Here is an 11,333-nt window from a genome sequence, read left to right as displayed (position 1 = left end):
CACATAGGAAAGTTGGTATGCTGCCAGCATACGGAATCCCTACTCCAATATTCCTTAGATTGTTATAACATCAGCCTATGCATGCTATCCGGGCATTTGACACCAAACTCTCTCACTTCCCTGCTTTATCCTTGTTTACATTTTGTGGCTGTAACTTTGGGTGCTGTTTCTTAACTGGAAGCCTTGTTTTGTAGAGTTACAATCCTAAGGAATGCTCTTGGAATGTATGTCTTTTCTTGCCCCTTACCTTGTGTACTTCATCTTATCCCCTGGGAGAAACTGAACTTCAGGGATGGTCATAGGTTTGTGCTTTGCCTTCAAATAGCTACTCATTGGTGGTAGGTCCACATCACAAGGGGAAGACCATGTAGGACCTATGAACAGGGCACCAGTTCACTGAATATTTGAGAATATGTGATTTGGGTTCATGTGAGGTCATAGAGTATGGTAGAGAACACTCGAATAGACTTTAGAAGGTTTTATTGCTATTTCATAGTAAGCCTCTGAATGAGCAATTCCATTCTGTTGCCCTGATATCTTTGATTGTCTCAAGGTCTACTAGTACTTATTTGGGTTCCTGGTTCAAGAGGCTCCTCCAGAGCTGAGAAGCTAACTTACTACTGTCATTTCATGCTCTGCCATCCTTTTAAGACAGTTTCTCAAGCCACTCGGTTTTCCAGGAGAAGATGCTTAAGTCCAAAAATGTCACTTCCAAAAGTTCTCTAATAAGGGCTCACTCTGCCTCTGTTTTAATTGAGCACAGCAACATTAGGAAAGGAGACAACTAAGAGAGTGCTTGCTCAGGTCGCTGAGGCTCTTCAGGTCTTGACTACATAAATACATTATGTGCACAGTGTTTGAGGACTTCCTGATATTTGAAAATTTGGGACGATTACCGCCATTCGATTGGAGTCAGGCCCTTTAGAAGCAGTTCTATGAACATGGTGACCTCCAGACATTCCTATCCAACTCCCCTTCCGGTATATCACTATCAAAGGACATGGCCAAGGGTTTTGTCAGTGTTCACAGGGTCAAGTTCACCTGCACATCCATTGTCTAGTGCAGAGGTCAGAAACTTGTTTCGCAAAAAGCTGGATAACAGTATCACGAATATTTTCAGCTCTGCAGATCATACAGTCTGTGTTGTGACCACTCCATTTATAGTGGTAGGCAAAAGCAAACAATACATGAAAAAAAGTAAGCTTGCTATGTTTCAGCAATACTTTATTTATATGAGCAGGTCAGGAACCAGATTTCACCAAGGACTATAGTTGGTTTATCCCTGGTCTATCTCTACTTGCCACCAGCTGGAACTGTTTATCTGGCACTTCCTTCAGGGCACCTGATTGATGGAAATGTCTTTGATCCCTTTGTGGGATGTCCTTTTTGTTTGTATAAGCTTGCATGGCCAGATCATTATCAGTGACATCCATGGGAGGATTAGGACACAATGTTCCAGAAGACAATTAAGGTCAAGGAGTATCATGGCCCCATATATCAACTGACATTTCATTTTGTGTGCCAACAAATATACTGCTGCTCTTAATCATGGTTTGCCAAGGGCATTCACTCAGAAGGCAAGCTTTTAGGAGAGTAGGGCATTACAATTCTTCCTAAACTGACTGCATTATTGGTCTGAATTTCAGCAGTGACGTAAGGAGTTTCCGTTCCAGATGGTCACCATATGTCCTACTATACATGTGTTAATAGCCTATGTTAGAGGTAGAAAATGTTCCTACATTCACACTCTCTGTCTCCTTTCTGTCTATGGTCTACCTTAGTTGTCCAGACCCTCAGATTTCTAAGGTTTCTGAACACCACTATTGAGAGCAATTCAGAGAATAGGAGAGAAGATATAGGCCAGAAGAACGGAACAGTATATGTTTTGGAGTCGGGGCTCAGCTACAGACTTTAGACTCTCTATATGAGACACAAGAATGCTAATGCCGACATCTACCTAGGGGACAGTTGGGAGAATGCTGAGGCATGGACAGTATAATGGGACTTGCTAAAGGGCATTTGGGTGTCACTGTTTCTTCATCAGATGACAGGCTTACAGTCTCCATTCTTCCAACTGTCATTGTTCAAAAGGTTTCCTAACTACCACACGATGAAGTTGGGAAAGGCCTTTGGCTGAGGCACAGCTACTCTCTGTCAAATGTCTTAACACAAACGTTGATTCTCCTTTCAATGAAGGCGGAAATGGAGCGTTGTTTCTGTCCGCAGCATTTGCCAGGCTTCAGTGTCTTCAGAAGTGCTCTGCCATTGCTTCACACGGCAGCCCTTTCCAAAGAGAACAAAATAGATAATTGCTTCTGTTTTTCAGATAGGAAAACCAAGAGAAAGAGCCACTAAACAAGTAATCAGAAATCATCCGGTGCTTTACTAAAGAACTAAAATCCTGGTCCCTTGACTCTGACCTAGGTCATTCCAGGTGTTACATACATTTCCATTCACTAAAACATAGATCTGCTAGTATTTTTCCTGTTCTACTTTATATTAAAAAATACTTGGAACATAATTCAGAATACTACATCAGACCCTTCCTATAGCATGGGTTGCTTATAGCATGGATTGTTTATTGCTGGCATCATATCTAGTATAGTAGCTTTCTTTTACAATAAATACCTGAAGTAAATATAAAAAGTTATATTGACTCACAGTTTTGAAATGTCCAATCTGTGATCAATTTGTCTTTTGAGGTCTGTAGCAAAGAAACATCTTCAGTTGATTGTGTGGCAGGAAAAATCTGCTCATCTTAAGGGGGTCTGAAAGGGAATAGGAGAGAGGAAGATCAGGACCAAACAGTCCCCTTCAAAAACGCATTCTCAGTGGTCTAAAGATCTCAGCAGGCCCTAGAGTTCTTACCACCTCCCCAAAGTACCAGTGGGACCAAACCTTTAATACATGATCCTTTGTGGGAACATAAGATTTAAATGATGGCACCCTTTTAATATGTGAACCTCTAGGGAAAAGTTAAAGTCCAAAAGTAGCACCCAGAGACTCAGCTTAATCCATAAGAGGCCAATAAAGGTCTTGGGGACGGAGAAGAAGACTAGTATTTTTGTTCATAACACTAGAGTAGATGCTTAGATGATTCAGAATTTATCTCTTCTTTTTCTTTTGAAAAGAGACAATGGTGAAAAGCACGGTCTTAGTTCAGTTCTGTGCTTTTTCTAGGCATCTGGGTTTTTTCTAGACCTGAGACAATATATACTATGTTGTACAAGGCAACTTGACAGTGGGTTCCACTGCTCACAAGTCTTTATGATGATGCAATGTCTCTCTACTTTCCAAACTAAAGCTACTTTATTCAGAACTAGAAAAACAACACATCCTGTCTGGTGGCCAAACTAAGTATGGTGGTAAGGAGGCCATAGCGCTCCAAGAGGACTGTGGTCTGCACAGCCCACTGACGTCAACTAACATGCACCAATTGTAGGCTAGGTCGTGTTACATTTTAATCGTGTAAGAGTGAGTCTCTTAGAACATCACTACAAGAGGACTCAGACACTAGGAACTAATCCACTGTAGATAGATGACAGACAGGCAGACAGGAGAGAGACAGACAAACAGATAGATGGTAGATAGATAGATAGATAGATAGATAGATAGATATGATAGACAGATAGATAGAATTATTATCTTATTTTACAAATACCATTATTTTATTTAAAAAAACTATTAAATATTCAATTTATAGGGAAAATCAATTCACAAGACTTAAATGCAAATCATCACAAAGCACATAAGAAAAAGATTTCTCCTCATCCTTCCACAGTCTCTCTCTACATACTAGGTAACATTTCATCATTTCTATGATGTCATCAATTTTGAGATTCATCATTATTTTGTATGCCACCAAGAAGAAAATACTATGGATAGTTATCTTTCTAGGATAGTTATCTTTCTATAGTTCCATACAATGGAAGATATCCCACATCACATCTGCAGAAATGTAAAAAATGTATAGCATAGAATCCTCCCCTAATTTTTTAGACATATGTAAATAAATATGAGTATAAATGCCAATTTTACTCCCTAAAAACAGAAAAAAGAACATAATTGTCTCTTGCTTTTTTTCATTTTAAAGTATATTTCTATATCGTACATGGAGATCTCCCTCACTTATTTTTATAGAGACTGAAAAGATACGTTGTAATTTATTTAGCCAGCCTTCTCTTGGGTTTTTCTCAATCTTAAACTATTTCTAATCCTGTTGCAATGAATAGCATCATGTGTACATTGTTTCAAAAGAAGGCAACTATTTCTACAGTCAAAATCCTAAAATTAAATATCTGGGCAAAATAGAACAAACACTTGCAATTTTGATGACTTTTGACAAATTTTGTACCCTGAGGTGTCATACAAAATATATGCTCCCACAATTAAGGTACAAGTGTCGTGGTGGTGGCGCAGGCCTTTAATCCCAGCACTTGGGAGGCAGAGGCAGGCGATTTCTGTGAGTTTGAGGTCAGCCTGGTCTACAAGAGCTAGTCCCAGGACAGGCTCCAAAGCCACAGAGAAACGTTGTCTCAAAAAAAAGAAAAGAAAAGAAAGAAAGAAAAAGAAAAAAGATAGAAGTGTGCTTATGTTTTCTTCTTTTGCCAATAGATAGTGAGCTGGTTTGCAAATTTGATAGGTAAAAATAGATGGCAGACATATTGGCGCATTTAGCTTACGTTTCTCACATGAGTTCAGTTGAGCATCATTTTCGGCACGAGAAACCCTGTCTCGAAAAACAAAACAAAAAACAAACAAAAATCTACTGTGATTTTTATGTAGCTAAATTTACCAAGCCTTTCTTTTGTTGGTTCTGAGCTTCAAGTCATACTTAGAAAGGCCCACTCACTCCAAAGTAATACAGGAACTTTCCTGTGTTCTTCTCTAATAATTTTAAAGATTAAAATCATTTGGCATTTGAATTTTGGATCAAATTTTAATGTCTTTTTTTTTATTTCATGATATGGTGACTAGATCGGCTTCTGTTTTATCCAGATGGCTAACCAGTTGTCTCAACACACTCATCAGGCCAGAATTTCCCATACTATTTTGAGATGGTACCTTCAAAATCAAATTCCTATATTCATGGTTTTCCACCTTCATTCATTTCATTTGATTCATGAATCTTATCATTTAAATATCCACAGCTATGACTAAGTCTTTGTCCCCTTCCAGTTTGTATATTGACACCTTAACCCACACTGTGATGGGGCAATTAGCAAGGCTTCTTGTAGGCTTATTCAACTTAGATGAGGTCTTCCTCACTATAGGATTGCTGTCTTGATGAGTAATTGAGAAATATCAGCTCTTTCTCTCCCAGTGAGACCACAAGAAGTCCTGCTAATGCTAACATACAGGCAGAGAGCAGCCATCTACAAACCAGGCAGAGGATCCTGTCAAAAACCTGAACCTATCAGTTCCTTGACCTTGGATAGCTTTGCTTCCAGAACTGTGAGAAAATCTGTTAAGCCACTCTGCCCACAGCATTTTGTTCTAAGTGCTGACACAGATCTACTCATAATTTTTGAGGAAAATATCATTTAAAAGATATGCAAACTAGAGTTACTCTTAAGAACTGGCTACCCTTAGAGTCCCCATCTGGAAACACACCTTTGGTGCAATGTATTCTGTTTTATATACTATGTTTTCTAAGGTTGAAGAATTATTTTAAACTCAATAATGGTCTACAAGGAGCACTCGGTGACATAGTATGGCTGTTGGTTGACAGAATACTCATTCTGATCATTGGAACTGTTATTTGCTTTTTTTGTATAAAATTGAACTAAGGGTACTTTCTTGAGACTTGTTATTTGTGTGAGGCCCTTATACCACATAACCTTACAGAGGGCTGTCAATGCCTCTTAGCAACAATGGCCACTGTTCACACATCATCTCCTATACTCCCCTGCTTTCCTTCTGCAGACCGAGTCCGAGCTTCCTCTGCTCAAGTTGTCTTTCACATAAAATTTTCTCCCTGTTGCTTTGTAGAACCCCACGTTTCCTCTCACACCCTTACCTCCTGCCGGAGATGGATAGTTGCTTTGACCTTACACTCATAAGAATTTGCTCATTTCCAAGCCACTTCCTCCTCACTCTTTCCGTAGCCAGCACTGTGGTCCAAAGCAGTAGCTCCCTTCTGAATACCCCTCAGACCTAAGTCAGCTTCTTGCTTTGAGTCTTTCCTGATCTAATCTGGTATCCATGAGTCTGATGTGGATGTTTTCAAAGCACCAGTCTGCTCATGTGGCTGTGTTTCTCTAAAACCTTTGTAAGACCTTTCCTTGTTCAAAAATGACTAACATATTTAACATGGCTTGTAGGGCCTGCATGACCTTGTCTCTGGCAAGCTGTTTACTCCCCTCTCACACTATACTTACTGTTTGCTTCCTTTGCTTCAGCCTCATGGGTTCCTTTCTTCTACAAAAACATGGTTTGCATGTTCTTTTCTCTGCTTTGAATATGCTTCCTTTTTGCTTGTGCTTTTACACAGATTCGGCTACAGATCTCAGTTAAAGAATCACTTTATCATTGCTTCCAGTTATTGCTGGCCTAATGCTACATCCTTTCCTTTATGGTACTTCTATCAATTTGTGATTATGCATTAATTTGTACTATTATTTGATTAATATCTGATTCCTATAAACACCGTAAGAGCAGAGATCATGTAGTTTGGTTTATCTCTTTCTGTCCGTTTCTAGCAAGGTATCCAATCCAGTACAAATTAAGATGCCATAAAATATTGAGTTTTTAAAATCCATAGTTATTTCCACCCAAACATCTTAAATTGTCATTGAAAATCTACTTATTTATCACTGGCTTTGATAGTCCAAATACACACAGCAGAAAACACATAAGAGGAAAAAACAATCAGTTCATCTGCTAAAAATGATGCTGGCAGCTTCCTTCTGCATGTGATCAACAGGCCTACTCATAGGCCAGAAACTCTAACTCAATATGTTTTGTACCCATATGATTCCCCGAACAGGACATGTGCCAGGCTAAAGATTTCCAAAGTTTTTGGTACTTTGTTTTAAACACCAAACAACTCAAAGGTCTCCCTACTTTCTTATCATCTCCTCCTCAAAAACTACCATTTAGTATAGAGCCATAGAGCATCTAAGATATCAAACATACCATCTCATGTATGTGAGTGTATGCATGTGTAAGTGTGTGTTAATTTTGTGGCATATTCATATGTATGGATGGATATGTTCAACCATGTCCACACATGCAGAAACCAAAGGAGTTTTGCTGGGTGTCACTTCTGTGTATTAGTTACTTTTCTATTGCTGTGATAAAACACTATGACCAAGGCAACTTATAAAAGAAAGAGTTGAACTGGGCTTACCATTCCAGAGGACTAGAGTCCATGATGGTGGGGCCAGGGCATGGGGGGAGGTTGATGAAGCAGCAGCTGAGAGCTCACATCTTGACCTACAAGTGGGAAGCAGACAGCAAACTCAAACTGGCTTGAGTATTTTGAAACCTCAAAGCCCACTCCAGTGACACACTACTTCCTTCAGTAAGGCTTTGTTGTATTCCTTTACACTGTATGAATATATGTCATTGTGATTGGTTTAGTAAAGAAGCTGACTGGCCAATAGCTGAACAGAAGAAGGTTAGGCAGGAGAGCCAGACTAGGAGAATACTGTGAGGAAGAAGGGCAGAGTCTAGAGTCACCAGCTAGATGCAGAGGGAGCAGGAGATGAATGTGCCATTCTAATAAGGTACCACCATGTGGCAGAACGTAAGTAATGAATACAGGTTAACTTAAAATGTAAGGGTTAGTTAATAAGCCTGAACTATTGGACAAGCATTTATAATTAATATAAGCCTAGGAGTGTTTATTTGTGAGTGAATTAGGGACAGGAAAACTGCCTACAAGGCTTCAATTCCTAATCCTCCCCAAACACCCACCAACTGGAGGCCAAGTATTCAAATATACGAACCCATATATAGCAACCACTCTCATTCAAACTAGCATATGCTGCCCACCTCTACCTTGTTCTCTTGGGACAAAGTCTCTCACTGAACCTGGAACTAGACTTGCTGGCAGGAAGTTCAAATGATTCCCCTGTCTTTGCCCACCCCCAGCTTTTTCCATGGGTTTTAGTTAGTATCGTGGAGTCAGGTCCTCATGCTTACAGGTCAGGCATTCTTCCTCACTGAGCTGTCTCTCCAGCTTCAAGCATACATCATTTCATAAACTTTTAAGAACCTGGATCCTACCACTTGAAACAATAAATCTTAAGTAAAAGCTATGGAGTTTATCATATTCAACACATGGAAAATTTGAGCACAGATTAAATCAGAGTTTGATGTGTCTGTCCAGTAGCACATAGAAGTCACGACAGAACATTACTTCCATTTAAGGTATGACAATCCTCTATCGTCTCCTTTGGTCTCTTGGACCCTTAGCTAGGTGAGCTGGATGCCATGTTACGAGGACATTCAAACAGACCTGTACAATGAAGTCCATATTGTGAAGAACTTAGTTAGCCCTGGCCAACTTGCACCTACTTTGTCAATCATGTGAGTATATCCAATTGGAAGGGTACAATCACAGTTGACACATAAGTGAAATCTCATGTGAGAAGCTAAGTCACAAAACATCTGACTGGGCCACTCCTTAATCCCCAGCCTATAGAAACCGTGAAAGAAGCACAGTAATACCCGGTGTCCCTGCAAGCCAGTAAGCTTTAGAGTCACGGGTTACGTAAGCCATTGACGAATTGGACAAGCTTGGGCAGGCACTCTCACCTCTTCTCTGTTAGTTTTCCTCTCTAGAACAGAAATAATCACAGTTCTTTCTTCATGGACTTGCTTCCAGCACTCAGAAGTGGGCTTGGCACATGAGGAGGACTACAAAATAGTTATTATTACTATTTTCCTTATAGTTTTGATTATATTGCATTGATTTAATTCCCTTTCCAGACCAAATTTCTTTTTTTCAGATAAAATTTCCCCATGGGAGCATTTTCACATCACCTGCCACTGCCACTCCAGACCCCAGCACCTTCCAGAACACAGTAGAAGAATCATGGGCTTGTCTTTGCGAAGTTGCCTCTAAAGGTGCATAGGCAATTTGGAGTTAAGATACCTGAGTCACAAGGAAACAGGGCTGAGACTATTTGTAGTTCAAAGAAGGGATCAATGGAAATTATCCCATTTAGGACTCAGGAACAGTAAGAGTTAAACATGATGAAACGTGTAAAGAGCTCAGCACTATAAAGCATCCAGTAAATGCTGGCCACTGGACTTGTCGAAAAAGTCTCAGTGAATACAGTCTTCCATTTTCTGGTGTCTTGATGCCAGAGGATTTCAATGATTCTCAAGCTTTTCTGCCTCATTTGCAGAAAGAACGAAAGCATGCTCTCGTACATTTATGCGCGCGCTGGCACACACACACACACACACACACACACACACACACACACACACACACACACACCCTTCCTTCTGGAAGAGGTTAACTATTGTGACCGGTACAATTAGCCCCTTTCCATCTGATAACAACCCCATCTAAGGAATTCACAACCGTTAATTAGAGGCAGCCGGCAATCTTGGGAGGGAAGAAAATTATCATTCAGGCTCTCCACGTGTCTAAACCAAGTTGCTCTGGGGTAACCTCAGTCAGGGAGCCCAGGCCTGAGCAAGGACAGAACAGGATGGAGCCTGCCAGCCCCTGGCCCCTGCCCACTGCCTCTTCCCTCTTCCAGGGCTCCAAGGAGCTGACTAGAGGCCCTGCAGTTGTAAGTTCATTATTAAATCATTTCTCACCGAAAGAAGAAAAGGACTCGAAGCTCCACACACAGTGGTTTTTAAAATGCTAGTCTCTCTTCAATAGAAATTGAATTCACTGGTGTAGCCCAGGGAAAAGCGAACTCCTTCTGCCCCTCCAAATGATTCTTTCAGGCTAATATAGCAGTTAAACCTTCAGGTACATAATAGCATGCTGCTCTATTAGCTGAGGCGATTTTATTCTTCAACTTGCAGCTTCTTGCCTGACAGTTGTCACCTAGACAACCATGTCTCCATGAAGTCAGGAGGAGACTGGGGGGTAGCCTCTGCAGAGCCAGCCAGCCTGATACATCAAATCTTCTGGTGCGAAGGAACCATTCTTGGCTTTGCGATGTGGAACACACTAAATAATGCATTCAACTGTTGTCTACTCAGCTTTTCCTTGCCTTTGACCTTGAAACGCTCCCTCAGCTTCAGGCTTTCCCGTTCTCCTGTTATCAGCAAATCTGGTTCAGTGTGACTGTGTGTGTGTGTGTGTGTGTGTGTGTGTGTGTTTAACAACTTCTCAACCTTGCAGCTTCCTAGCTAGGTTTTTTTTTTATCCTGAAACAAAAGAACTGCAAAGGCAGAAAGTTCCCTGTCCCAGTGTGTAAGGAGACTCTAATCGGACAAGCCACAACAGGCTCTGGGGACTTAATGAAAGGATGCTATCTTCGTCTACTCCTACGTGGGAAGAGCCCCTGGGTACATAAGAGGCAACTCTCCCGACCAAAACCCACAAACACCATCAAGTCAGGGAACTCAAGGAACAATGGAGCCCCAACAGGACCAAAGGCCCAATGGTTCATTTTCCTTGGAGCCTATGACCGAGGATGTCGGTCCAGCAGCTGGTCCCTCCCAGGATCACCGTGAGAAAGTTCGGAGTGCCTCTGACAACAACTGGGAGATACCAAGTGAACTCGCCTGAGATATCACAGAGGCAGGGAAGGTTTGTTCGCAAAGTGGGTGCATTTCTGACCTGGGGGAACGCATCAAACTCCACAGACAAAGCAGGTTTCCTGTATCCATATGGAGTGTCTGTGCGGTTTCCCAAGCTCTCTTATGGCCTCTGGGAATAGAACACTGAACAAGGCCAGTAGGATTCCTCCCTGCCCAGGACTGGCACGGTGCACAGGTGTATGTTGTAAGCTTCATTTTTGAGCATCAGTGACCAGTTAAGTATTTGCTGGTGATGCATGCAAAGTGAGTAGGGTGGGCTGGGGCAGCAGGTCACTTGTGGTAATATATGAGGCCAGCCGAGCATCCTATAATCCAGACAAAACATCCTGCTCTGCCAGTTCTTAAACTGAGTCTTCAGGGTAACTAAAGCTCTACAAGGTAGACTGTGGTCTTCTGCAGGTGTAGGGACCGTACACACCATCTGCCTAGGGACAGTCTCTGTGGATAACTGCCCAGTTGCACGCCGGAGCCAGTTTTCCCTGACTTACAAAGGCCGATTGTGCAAACCTCTCATTCCATGTTTGATGACACCATGTTGCTCGCTTGAAATCTGTGCCATTGAAACCAGCCGCAAACCAGGGCCTCGATTT

The 11,333-nt window shown here is 41.4% G+C and overlaps 1 long non-coding RNA gene across 1 annotated transcript in view; it reads right to left on the bottom strand.

Annotated features, from left to right (window-relative positions):
- Window positions 1-1,207: 1,207 nt before the first annotated feature.
- LOC125417929 (uncharacterized) overlaps window positions 1,208-11,333 on the bottom strand; it is a 32,459-nt gene continuing 22,333 nt past the window's right edge. The window contains exons 2-5 of the long non-coding RNA XR_015000211.2: window positions 7,352-7,437; window positions 4,683-4,729; window positions 2,662-2,768; window positions 1,208-2,283 (exon numbers count right to left, since the gene is read on the bottom strand). This is a non-coding gene — a long non-coding RNA (uncharacterized LOC125417929). The remainder of the gene's footprint in view (window positions 2,284-2,661; window positions 2,769-4,682; window positions 4,730-7,351; window positions 7,438-11,333) is intronic.

The sequence above is a fragment of the Myodes glareolus genome, chromosome X (assembly GCF_982192425.1).
Source record: "Myodes glareolus chromosome X, mMyoGla1.1, whole genome shotgun sequence".
Classification (NCBI taxonomy): domain Eukaryota; kingdom Metazoa; phylum Chordata; class Mammalia; order Rodentia; family Cricetidae; genus Myodes; species Myodes glareolus.
The sequence above is the reverse complement of the archived record's forward strand: the minus strand, read 5'-3'. Positions and strand labels throughout refer to the sequence as shown.